Consider the following 13,454-nt stretch of genomic DNA (forward strand, 5'->3'; position numbering starts at 1 on the left):
GTTATAAACATGTTTGAAATTTGATGATTGTATTTTAAGAGCTTGATTAATATAATATTGATGATTTGAATAGAAGAAAATGGTAATTCACTCTTTTTGATTTGGATGAAATTACAAAGAGAATAATTGAAAATGATGGTGGCTATGAGATTCAAGTAGGATCAATTTAAGAGTTGAGAGGGAGACATTTTTCGAGGAGGAAGTACATTGGGAAGAATCTTAAACATGATAAAATGAATAATAAAAGTTTTTAGTTTGAGTATTATTTAAGAATTTAGGTTGGTAATTTTAAAAATAAACAAATAAAAATTTTGTTAAGATAACTAATGTATATGATTCTTAAATCAAAATATCTTGTTAAATAATCTCAATAGAACGCAAAATCCTCCTGATATTTCTTTTTATCTATACAACTTCATCCAAAAATTTACATTGTTAACTTATCACTCGACCAACATATGTGGGTTACTGATTGATTCTTGGCTAAATTATTAAATTAGTGTTAAAATTGATTTTTTTACAGCTCAATGAGTAAAATAAGACATTACCTATAGTTTAGTGACTAATAATAAATTTTAACTTTTTAACAAACAAACAAAATTATCCATCTTTGGTTGTTTTTCTTTAGCTTCATCGGCTTTTCTGTCAAATTGCATTGTAAGGAAAATTGAAAAAAAGAAAAGAAAAAACAAAACATTAAGTTATTGATTAATAATATTATCGATTTAATTTCTTAATAGCATTATAAGAGGAAAGAGACCAAATCATGTCACATAATAAATAAAAAAATCAAAACATTAAATTATTTTAATAATATTATCAATTTAACTTCTTAATAGCATTATAAGAGGAAAGAGACCAAATCACGTCAAATTAAAGTTGGTGATAGAATTAGTCTGAATTAAAATATAAAAATTAAATATTAAATTTAAATTCTCGGTTTTTTTTTTTCAATTCAAAAAAAAAAATCTCGATTTTTATGAGATACTAAGCGAGTTCATTAATGAATTATGAATCAATTAATAAAGTGTAATGTTATAGATTTTCTCTGAACTCTCTCTTAACTGCTAACGTTCTCTTTTCTGTTCTGACAACTCAGCCATGGAGCTGAGTTTACAATTACAGAGACCTCCGAGTTATAAAATTGTGTTGCATCACACCAATGTCTGTTTCGAGATCAAACCTTTTCTGGCTTCTAGACAGGTGATTTGTATGTGTTTTTGGCTGATCAGTGTTGTTGTTTGATTTTTCCATTGCTTTTTAGCTGATTATATCATTGTTCCTGTGAAAAAGCTCAAGTTTTATGATTTAGAGTAGAATTGTATTGTGATCTAGTTTGCCTTGAATGCTTGTTCTGATTTTGATTTAATGGTTGCAGTTTACCCCATGGCAGTGCCGAGTCAACAGTCTTTCACATAGAATTACCGCTAGTGCATCTGGTTTGTTGATGCTAACTGATGTGCTTTGTTTTAGTTTAATGTTTTTGATATCGAACCGTTGGTAACAAATTTGAGTTTGTCTTTAGATTCCTCAAAGAGGAGACCAAGAAGATCGTCTAACCCGAACTCTAAAGGTCCAGCTCCAAAGGGTTCCACTCTGAAATCACAAGGAGGATCGAGCACGCAGAAGAGGAAGCCAAAGATCAATGGTGACAAAGAGGACACTAGCTGCCCGCGTCAACCGAGTCTCCAAAGCCTCACAATATTGAAGTTGAATCAAATGTTTCTGTTGAGGATGAATCGAGCACCCCGAAGAGTAAGCCAAAGATTAATGGTGACAAAGAGGATTCTAGCATGCCATCGAGTATGCAGAGCCTAACAACATTGAAATTGAATCAATGGTTGCTTCTTGCGGAGGGATCGAACACTGAAGTTTCTCAGAATAATATGGTAGATGCAGGTCAAGAGGAGGCAAAAGAGGATTTACCATCAGTGGGAAAAGAGTTAGATGCTGATATAATCAACTTGAATGTGGTAAACGCAAGTATACGGTTAGATGTTTCCATAAGCAACCTTGATGTGGTAAATGGTAAGAGCAACCTGAATGTGCTAAATGGAAGTACAAGTAAGATTCTTGAAGATGTTGCTGGGTTCGAGAAGAAAGAAATAACTTCGGAAAATGACGTGAGTATACCAAAAGATGTCATCTATGAAGAGAAACATGCAGATAGTACAAAAACTGATGACAATGGTGCTGTGAAGATCGAAAGTGATGAAACTAACGAAGAAAGAGCTGAAGATAATTCTCTATTATTGAAGTTGGAGACGGAAGCAAATTGGCGGAAGCAGGAAATCGAGGGGCTTGCAGAGGAAAAATTCTCGAGTGGAGACAAACTTTTTGTTTATCCTCAAATTCTAAAACCTGATGAGGACATAGAAGTGTTCTTTAATAGGAGCTTCTCCCCTCTCAAAGATGAACCGGATGTTCTGATTGAGGATCCTTCAATCACTGGCGATGGAGATCATTCACTACAAGGTTGAATAAGAACCATCTCAGAGGGGATTGGTGGTCTTGTGTGATTCATGTACCTAAGGAAGCTTACAAGATGGATTTTTGTGTTCTGTAATGGGAAGAACACTTACGATAATAACAATGAAAACGACTTTTGCATACCTGTCGAGGGTGGAATGGATGAGCTCGCATTTGAAGATTTCTTGGTTGAGGAGAAGCGAAGGGAGCAAAAGCAACTTGAGAACGAGAAGGCCGAAAAGGAAAGGCAAGAAGTAGAGAAAAGAAGAGTAGAAGTAGAGAAAGAAGCAAGTGAAGAAGATAGAGCAGAAGCAAGAACTGAGATTGAAAACAGACGAGAAATGCAGCTCGATCAATCAATAATATTTGGTTCATAGAGCCTAATGAATTCAAAGGGGCTGAAAAGGTCAAGATACATTATAGAAAAAGTTCAGGCCCTCTTGCTCATGCCAATGAGCTCTGGATTCACGGCGGGCATAATAATTGGAATGATGTATTAACAATTGCTGACAAGCTTGTCCGACCAGAGAAAGAGGACGATGACTGGTGGTATGAAGAAGGTACGTTTAACCATATTTTCCATTGAATTTGTGCTGATATGGTATGAATCAAAATCTTCATCATCCTCATTTTGTGCTCTTACTTTAGTTTGTATGCATTCAATGACATAGAGGAGTCACATAATGTTTAATGCTTCTATCTTGGGGCTCTTTAATGTAGTTGTTCTGGTCATCTGATTGAACATTCTTCGTCGTTGATTGAGATAATACTTTGAAAGTAGAGGGACATTTCTGTGGTATGTTTTGATATGATTGAGGTGAAATTTTTCTGCAGTTATACCTGATCAAGCCCTTGTGTTGGATTGGGTCTTCACCGATGGACCGCCTAAGGCCTCTACTATCTATTATAACAATAATCGTCAAGACTTCCAAGATATATTGTCCCGAAAGCCATTCCTGAATATATGTACTGGGTTGAGGAAGAACAGCAGATATTCAGGAAGCTTCAAAAGGAGAGGAAACTAAGAGAGGCTGCCATTTGAGCCAAGGTCATTTTCCATGAAACCGTATTCTTTTGTTCCAGATTTCCACTAGAATTGATTATTAAAAAGTTCACTTGTTATTTTATCCGACTTTAATGATTTCTTTTTCTTTTTCTTCACTTGTCATAGGCTGAGAAACCAGCACAAAGGAAAGCTAAATTGAAGGAAAGAACTTTGAAGAGATTTTTGCTTTCTCAGAAGAATGTAGTTTATACTGAACCTCTCGATGTTCAAGCAGGAAGGACGGTGACGGTTTTCTATAATCCCGCTGATACTGTTCTTGATAGAAAACCTGAAGTATGGTTCAGATATTCATTTAGTTGTTGGACTCACAATAAGGGTTCATTGCGCCTCAAAGAATGTTGTTTGCAGATAACGGTTCTCATTTAAAAGCCACTGGTAACTGAGTCAATCTTCTCGGGTTTCTAATTTATATGGGATCCATTTTGCTTTAACATGGAGAACATAGGTTTTCTTTATCTCCTCCTCTGCATATAACTTGTTTCTAATTATATGCCTAAAAGTGTGATGCATATATGACCGATCCATTGTTGTTTTATAGCATCTTGTTAAGTGACATGCGGCGTTCTTTTCATATTAATGTTGCATTCTTGATGTGCCTGCAATTTAGAGGTTTTCTCTACTTTTGAATGCAATGACTGACTTGCTTTTATGTGTCTTTGCAGTCAAGGTTCCGATGGATGCATATATAATGGACTTTGTTTTCTCCGAGAGGGAAGACAGTGGAATTTTTGACAGCAAAGGCCGTATGGATTATCATTTACCTGTTTTTGGAGGGATTCTGAAATAGCCACCACTGCACGTTGTGCATATTTCTGTTGAGATGGCCCCCATTGCGAAGGTTCCTTTTTGACTCGGACTTTATCTATAAGAAGTATTTTCTTTTGCTTATTATGAGTCTGTTCAAATTCTTTAAGCTGGAAGAAGGCCAGATAGACATAGTGCTCTCTTGATCTGTAATAAGTCATATAATCATTTTTTGTAGAGTACTAGTTTTTCTTCGTATGTGAAAAAAACCCCAGATATTTTTCAGTCTGCATATTTTTCTCAGTTGCTTCCATTTTTTTTCTTCGTATGAGTCTGCATATTTTTGCAGGTTGGAGGCCTCGGTGATGTTGTTACTGGTCTGTCCCGTGCTGTTCAAGATCTGAACCACAAAGTGGACATCATTTTACCGAAGTTCGACTGCTTGAACCTTAACCATGTAAGCTTGATGTCACTTTAACTCGATATTCCAGCTTCATTGTCTTCATCAGAGATATTTCCTCAACTTCCTTAACTATATAGACTTTTGATTTTCGTTCTTGCAAGCTAGACATCGTTTCTGATCTCGTATGTGGTGTTAGCTATTGCATGAGGTGGCTGAAGAACAATTTTCTTTTAACATGTTGCAGAAACCTTACTTATCTCATAATCTGCTTCTTACAGTGATTCATTCATATCTTAGCATTTGAGAATGGAAAAAGGGAAACCATTCATCTATTTTCATTTTTATTGGGCTTGTCTTTTTAATTCATATCCGTCAAATGGATGTTTTATGATGTAGATGACAGACTTGCATTACCAAAGAAGCTGTTCTTGGGGAGGCACTGAAATTAAAGTTTGGTTCGGTAAAGTCGAAGGCCATTCGGTTTACTTTCTGGAGCCTTTAAATGGGTGGGTAATTTTTGTACTCCCGCTGTACCTTGCAAAATCAAAATGTTTCATTGTGTTAAACAAATTATAATCTTAAGATTCCTCTCGTGTACTGTTGCCTGCAGATTCTTCTCCAAAGGGTGTGTTTATGGTTGCGGAAATGATGCACAAAGGTTTGGTTTCTTTTGCCACGCCGCCCTCGAGTTTCTACACCAAGGTGGATTTCATCCTATGAGTTTAATATTCGTCTTATAGATCTGGCTTAAATATTTAAACGCACCAAGCATGGAATCTTAATTTTTCTGTTCGAATCTATAGACCTTACAGTTCATTAAGTGCGCTTAACCCTTGGCAGGGTATCATCCATTGCCATGATTGGTCTAGTGCTCCGGTTGCATGGCTGTTTAAGGACCATTATATGCATTATGGTCTTCGCGAATCTTTGGTTGTCTTCACCGTACATAACCTCGAATTCGGAGTGCACTTCATCGTGAAAGCTATGGCATATGCAGACAAAGCTACAAACGTATGTACCTAAAATTTTTACTTCCTGAATATCTGTCTTCCAGAGGCATACAAGTATACATATTGTTTTAAATATAGCGTATTTATGATGAATTACACATGATTTTTGTTCATTTGAGTACGAGATAGTTTGAGGCCTTTTATCCTTCAGAGTTACTATGACAGTGTCCGAGCTCTTATTCATATGATGCAGGTTTCACACACATATGCGAAGGAAGTTGCCGGAAATCCTGCGATTTCTCCTCATCTCCACAAGTTCCATGGAATATTAAATGGAATCGACTTAGATATTTGGGATCCCTAAAACGACAAGTTCATTCCTGTAGGTAGAAAGACCTGTATTCAGTAAACATAATATCAATGAGCTTTTCCTTGATCCATAGTAGAGAAAATGATCATTTTCGCATTATTTTTCAAGCTTTTCTCCTGTTTTTCCATGACTGTTCTTGATCTTTTATGCCTTTTCATTCCAGATATCTTACACTTCGGAAAATGTTGTTGAAGGAAAACGAGCTGCTAAGGAAGCCTTACAGCAGAGGCTTGGTTTGAAAAAAATCTGATCTTCCTTTGGTTGGAATTATTACTCGTTTAACTCACCAGAAAGGAATCCATCTTATAAAGCATGCGATATCGAGCGCCATAGAACGCAACGGACAGGTTACCCCTCCCTTCCCCCGTATGAGCTCATATAGAATCATACACTATGAGTTTTATAAAGAGTCCCGACTTCCTCTGTAGCGACATTAACGTGATTGACATGCACCACGGACTCTTGCAATCATACAATGATGCAGAACTTTTAGTTCGACCGATTCTTTTTCCTTCCGCTATTAACAGAACATTTGATATGTTTGAAATGCTTTTATAAACAACTTGTGGGAATCTCCTTGGTTGTGTATTTCTTCTACTTGGTGCATCTTCATAAGCAAATGTTGGAATTTTTGTTTCTGCAACAGGTTGTACTGCTTGGTTTGGCTCCGGATTCTAACATTCAAAATGATTTTGTAAATTTGGCCAACAAGCTACATTCATCTCACGGGGATCGTGCTCGCCTTCGATTGACTTATGATGAGCCACTTTTTCACTTGGTGTGCACTCTTAAAGTTCGTTTTTATGTACTTATTACTCCCTCGATGAGCTTACTTTTATTTTGATTGTTCATGTTATTCTTTTTTACAGATATATTCTGGTGCTGATTTCATACTTGTCCCGTCAATTTTCGAGCCTTGTGGACTGACTCAACTGACGGCAATGAGATATGGTTCCATACCGGTTGTTCGTAAAACAGGAGGTATATCTTTATTCTTCCATCTTGATTATCGAGTCATGTCGATACACGAATGGTCTCTTCTTGCTATACTTAGATGTATACAGGCATTATGAATGACTTTTCGGTTTCTCTTATTTTTTACAATTCGCATGAGTTTCATTGAATTTGTTGAGCTTATGTTCTTAGAATCTCTCAAACGTGTACTGACGTGTTTTGATTTACTTTTTTCTGTAAGGGCTATACAACACTGTATTCGATGTCAATAACGATAAAGCTAGAGCAGAAGCACACAGTCTTGAACCCAATGGATTCAATTTTGACGGAGCTGATTGTGGTGGAGTCGACTATGCCCTCAATAGGTGAGTTTATTTCTTGGCACCCAAGTTAGTAAAAACCGGTTTGTTCGGTCATTACCAGCTAGTTTCCGTGTTTCCATTTCCCTGTTCTTGTTCTACAATATGTTTTAATCTGCAAATACTGCTATGAATTTGAGTTGAATCTATTGTTCATCGATTTTCTAGGGCAATCACGGCTTGCTACGATGGTCAGGATTGGTTCAACTCATTGTGCACAAGGGTGATGGAGCAAGACTGGTCGTGGAACCGGCCTGCACTAGATTATATCGAGCTTTACCATGCGGCTAAGAAACACTAGTAGAAAAGATGCCGGTTAATCGGAAAAGATACAACAGTTAAACTGCCCATTTTGTTAGCTTGTACATTGTCCCGTTCCGTGATAATTATCTTTCAGACTCTGCTCGGTAAGAAGGATGAAGCAATGTCCCTACCTTCAAAATAAAGCTAAGTTGTATCATTCTTGAGACCAACCCCCTTTTTTCGACCGTCATTGATTCGTGTATATATCACACGAATGGGGGCATTGGAGATTGTTTAAGGAAGATAATGAATTTGAATTCGAATTTTGTGAATAGAAAAATACAGTTTTAAAAGAGTTTTATCATCGGTTTAAAGATTCAAACGGACTCAACTTCGATTGTAATCAAGAGCTCTGAATCATATATGTCATAGTCAAGCTACATGATGCAATCTTCATATATATATGCCAAGTAATCATAGAATACCAGTTCCATATATGTATATATATTTATGTACATCAACATGAACATGTCTTCTGAGTTGTATGATTCGAATGAAGAAAACTCAAAATATGATCGAAAGAGAGGATTAGGTCATTTTTATATGTGGAAGAAAGGGTCCAACATTTTATTGCAGATAACTGCTATAAAGGGACGTACCTTGAAAACCTTCCATACCAATTGAAAGCAAAGTTAGAAGGATGAGCAAGTGTGTGATATTGGCACGGCTCAATCAAATAACAAAACTCTAATATTTAGAGCGAAGCTCTCTGATTGAACTGCACCAATATCTCGATTGGAGATTCTCATGTATTAAATGAATGAGAGAGTAAGATGGAAGTGGCCATGAAAATGGCGTGGTAAGCATTGAATTGGACACCAACCCAAGAACAAAATGGAGGTTGGGTATATTAATTACAAAAGTTTTTTTTTTAGAGACAATGGGAAAAGCTCATTGGAAAGAACCCTTGAGCTTTCAATTCTGTATTTATGATGAGATCGAAGAGGGCATGGCAATGGTGTGGTGCCACCACCAGCATTATTCGAATATCGAAGGAAAAAAAGCTTTGGAATTGGATTAATGTAACGAGACACTAAGTCTCTTAAATAATATCATAAGTTTAAATCCTTGTAACATTGATATTCGGTATTTGTTTTGTTTGTCGTGATCATTCCGATGCTTTAGTTGATCGTCGTACTGCATGCTTTCCGATCAAGGATCATAAGTCATTTTCAAATTTGATTGTCTTACATGATCTTCTAACTCGAACATTTTAATCGACAAAAAACGTGAGGAAGAACCATGGGGTAAGACAAAGTAAATGAAGATAGAGCCAAGGGGCCCTAAAAGTTCATTACATTGTCTCCAAGAACGCTATGATCATGTTACTGACAGACCCCGTGTTCCACAATGGTGAATGTATGCTTGAAGCATGTTCCCTTAATAAAAGCAGTGCCGGTGAACAAAGAAACAAATAATAAATATTAAAACAAAGCCCTTAACCCCAAGTGGCCAAGAAGAAAAGACCGTATATACTTTGATTCTTGAAAATATGCTCATCAGTTTTCTATCATATCTAAGATGTATATATCAAACGTTTATGGACGTTTATTGGTTCATTCGAATGGTAAAGAGTTCATGTTTTCCAAGTAATGTCTTCTCATTTAAGGGTCCGACAACAAACATAATGTTTGCAGAATCACAAAGAAACTACAGCAGAAAGAGCTTACCTCTCCATCATCATCATTATCACCAGATAAACCCTAGGTCCTTAATACAATATAAATTAAGAGTTATCTCACAAATGATATACCATTGAACTAAAGTAGCAGGCTATACAGCTTAGTAGTGTGTACTTTTCCATTATTGATACTTGAACATTACTATAAATTTATGTATGAAGTTATTACACACAAAAGAATACTCAATTGCCGTACTTCTGCCAACATAGGAACATAAAAACGTACATCCTCAATGACAATATGTAAAACCTCGACCTTTGCTCCTTTGTTACGGTTGAACACTTGTTCTTGGAGCTCGAGCATGTTTCGTGATCATCATCCTCACAACGCCCTTCTTCAACATCACCTACTGTTGATGATGATGATGGCGCCAGGCGGCATTAGCCCATGTTTCCCCCCCCCCCCCCAATATTTAAAGACTAGTTACCGGGGACAGTGTGACAGAGAATGGTAAATGAGATTGACATATTACTTGGGGTCTTAAATGTAGTAAACCGAATGGACCATGAGTACTAAATGCATGCTCTACATGTACATAGGCATATAAAAGAGAGATATGTAAAGATTCACAACCCAAACTTTGAAAAAGATTAAAATTCGAAATGAATCGAATTAAACTAGAAATAAATCTAAACCCATAATCACTCGACAGAAATAAAAAATAAAATTCAAAATTGATCTAAACCCATTTATCGTTGTTCATGGCAGGCCATTGGAGCCCTAACTTCAATTAAAATTTGTAAACAGGCTTCGTTTCTTAAAATTACTTGATTTCTTTGTTCTAAGCAGGCCGGAATTAGATTCCTTGTAAGCAGGGAAAGAGCAAACAAATAGGGGAAATGTACTTGTGAATAAATCCTTGAAAGGATTTCTTATATAAATTCTATATTTTCTTATAAATTTCTTTGCTTGCAATTCTCTCCAACGATCATCAATCACTTGGGTTCTTTTTTTGGATTGAAACCCTAATTTCTTAAAGCTTTTCCCTTGTCATTTCTTGTTGGGTATGTCACTTCTTTTATTTTTACTTTTTTATTTGTTTTCTGAAAGTTATGATTCGTTGTTTGGAATTCGCAGGTCATATAACCAGGTTTTGAATTTTTCAATGGCGAAAAGTTCCATCAAGCTTGAACATCCTTTGTTAGTTCGTCGACCTCCAATTTTTTTTGTAATTTTATTTCTGCTTGACTGAATTGCTGTTAGATTTGATTTGGGCATGCTTTGTTTTATCTTTTTTTATTTGAAAATTTGATCCTTTTTTTTTTCAATTATTAGTGATTCTTATTCTTAACAGGCTACTTTGATCTGGAATATCGTGTGGAAATTTTAGAAATTTGGTATTCTTTCTTGTAACATTGGATCAATTTGGGGTAATTTGATTGTATTGGTTTCGAACTGAATGAATCTTTATTGTACGAGTTCTTGAGATGTTCATTGTTTTTATATATCGATAATCCTATAAATTAGCTTGTTTAGGTTATCCTGATCTTATTCCAATCCTCAGTACGCTTGTGATTTGTTGTTGCCCCTACTGCTCCTATTCTTTAGTCGATTAATCGATTGTACGAGTTCTTGAGATGTTCATTGTTTTTATATATCGATAATCCTATAAATTAGCTTGTTTAGGTTATCCTGATCTTATTCCAATCCTCAGTACGCTTGTGATTTGTTGTTGCCCCTACTGCTCCTATTCTTTTAGTCGATTAATCGAATAAAATTTTGTCAATACTCATAGTCCTATTTTGAAAATTTCTATTTCTCAGAAAGGAGGCAGGCTGAAGCCGGTCGCACCAGGGAAAAGTATACGGACAGAATTCCTGTAAGAATATTTAAGTCACCATCTTCCCTTTTCTGTTGAAAACCTTTTTATGGTGTACTAGTCTCTTAATATTCTTCGATGCTAATTTATTCAATGTTCAATTACATTTTCTTTGTTTGTAGGCTATTTGCATTAGATGCATCGATCGATCGATATTCTTGTTATTTAATATGCAATTTACCAAATGCACTTTCTAGTGAATGATGTCTCATGCCAAATGTTTGCGTGGGTTGTCAATGTTAATGGATTCTTAAAAACTGAACAAGATAAGCTTACTCATACACCGTTCAATGTTCTTTTTCTTAATATTCTTTTCTGAATACGGCTTCAGGTATCTCGTTCCTCCTGATTTGACTGTGTGGCAATTTGTTTACGTTGTCCGTAAACGGATTAAGCTTAGTGCTGAGAAAGCTATATTTGTCTTTGTGAAGAACACTCTCCCGCCTACTGCTGCGTTAAAATGGTATAGCTTCGAGTATCACAACTTATATCACCTATTTCTGTTCTATTTGTGAGGCTTATCTAGTTCTTTATTTTCGTTGCAGCTGCGTTGATGTCTGCAATTTACGAGGAAAACAAGGACGAAGATGGCTTTCTTTATGACTTACAGTGGAGAAAACACATTTGGTTCCCCTTTGCTTTTAGCATAATGCAATGCAAACATATTATGTATATAGCTAAAAGAAAAAGGTGTAAATTCTGTATGTTGACTACTTGAGCCAATGTTCTGCGCTTGACAATTACAGTTCTTTAACTGTCTGAACTTGGATCTTTACTTTCTATAAATTGAATGTCCGAAACCATCTTTGATTTCCAATTATTCTTATATGGTTTTAATGAAGATACTTTTATTAATGAAAGTGTTGCCCAGCCATTTTCATGAGTAGAGTTTGGTGATTAGGGGTGAACAAAAGTCGATGTGGACAGATTTAATCTTCAGTTATGTCGGGTTTGGTCGAAATGGTTAGTGTGTTGGGAGAATACATTGTTGGGAGGGTAATCCCGAACCCACCTTTTCTTTTAGATTTCTTTATGTCATTCTCATTCTTGACAGTAGCATCCTCGTCTTCCATGGCAGCGATTCCTCCTGTGCCCCGTTTATCAGCCCTGCTTGGTGCCTCACTAGCCAATACCACCTTCCAATTGTTTCAATTCAAAGCTTGATGAAGCATATCCCAATGAAGGTCATAGCTCTGTTTTTCATGCAATTCAAGAACAAAATTTGAATCCATAGTGGTCTAGTTATGGTTTTAGTTCCTCGCATATGCTAAAATTTGCAATTTAATCTCTCCACTTTAATTCGGCATAATTCAATCCCTCCGTTGAGGTGTAATAGCAATTTTTTGGTAAAATTTAATCTTTTTAATGTTATTAGTTAGGCCTGTAAACGAACCGAACGCACACGAACGGAGGTATGTTCATGTTCGTTCATTTAATAAATAAACGACGAACACGAACATAAACGAACAAATTTTTTTTTGTTCATGTTCGTTTATTAAGGAATATAACTTGTTCATGTTCGTTCATTTAATAAATAAACGAACATAAACGAACACGAACATAAATGAACACGAATATAAACGAACATAAACGTTGGAGACCCTACATTCCATTGTTCTTTCATGAAAAATAGTCGACAATGCAAATCAACCAAATCTACAGTGATAAATAGCGTAAGAGCTGATTAGCAGTGATGAAATGTTTGAAGATATAAAATATTTCGATCGATCTTTTAAAGATATTAAATGATTCACACGACTTTAATTTAACGCTATAACATTTATCTTAGTGGTCCATGATTACATATGAACAATCATTTTCCACTATGTTATTTTATTAAATTCGCTGGCTAAAAGTTTTGTGACATCAATGTCAGACTTTAGTGAGATTTGTTAATAATGGTCATTTCCGTTGGCAGAGTAGAAAATTTAACAGCATAAAAAATTTCGAACGATACAAATTGGACTACAAGGCAATAACATAGATCCGAAATCCCTTCGATGCTACATATTGTAACTGATATTATTGTTAAACCACCATTCAAAATGTTAACATACCTAAAGTCTACTCCACAACTAAAGGTCACACAAAAACTATGAAAACAAAAGTTCATTGTCAAAATATATTTTCTACTTATTAATGGGTTCTTCCTGGAAAACCCATTACTTTCGCTATTACACTCTTTTTCAGAAAATTGCATAGAAACCTTTGTTTTGTTTTATGACAAATTCTATATATTTTTCTCTTTACTGGTGCTCATATACTTCCGATTATTACATTTATCTTCCCATCTATTTCTAGAAAGAAGTATGATATTTTCTTGAGTTTTAGATGT

The 13,454-nt window shown here is 35.6% G+C and overlaps 1 long non-coding RNA gene and 1 pseudogene across 1 annotated transcript; both read left to right on the forward strand.

Annotated features, from left to right (window-relative positions):
• Positions 1-978: 978 nt before the first annotated feature.
• Positions 979-7,637, forward strand: LOC120191285 (annotated as a pseudogene).
• A 3,595-nt stretch (positions 7,638-11,232) lies between these two features.
• On the forward strand, positions 11,233-11,939 carry LOC120191306. The gene is made up of 2 exons (XR_005522681.1): positions 11,233-11,573; positions 11,665-11,939. It is a non-coding gene; the product is annotated as an uncharacterized LOC120191306 (long non-coding RNA).
• Positions 11,940-13,454: the final 1,515 nt, after the last annotated feature.

Source organism: Hibiscus syriacus, unplaced genomic scaffold (genome assembly GCF_006381635.1).
Source record: "Hibiscus syriacus cultivar Baekdansim isolate YM2019G1 unplaced genomic scaffold, ASM638163v2 tig00004111_pilon, whole genome shotgun sequence".
NCBI lineage: Eukaryota > Viridiplantae > Streptophyta > Magnoliopsida > Malvales > Malvaceae > Hibiscus > Hibiscus syriacus.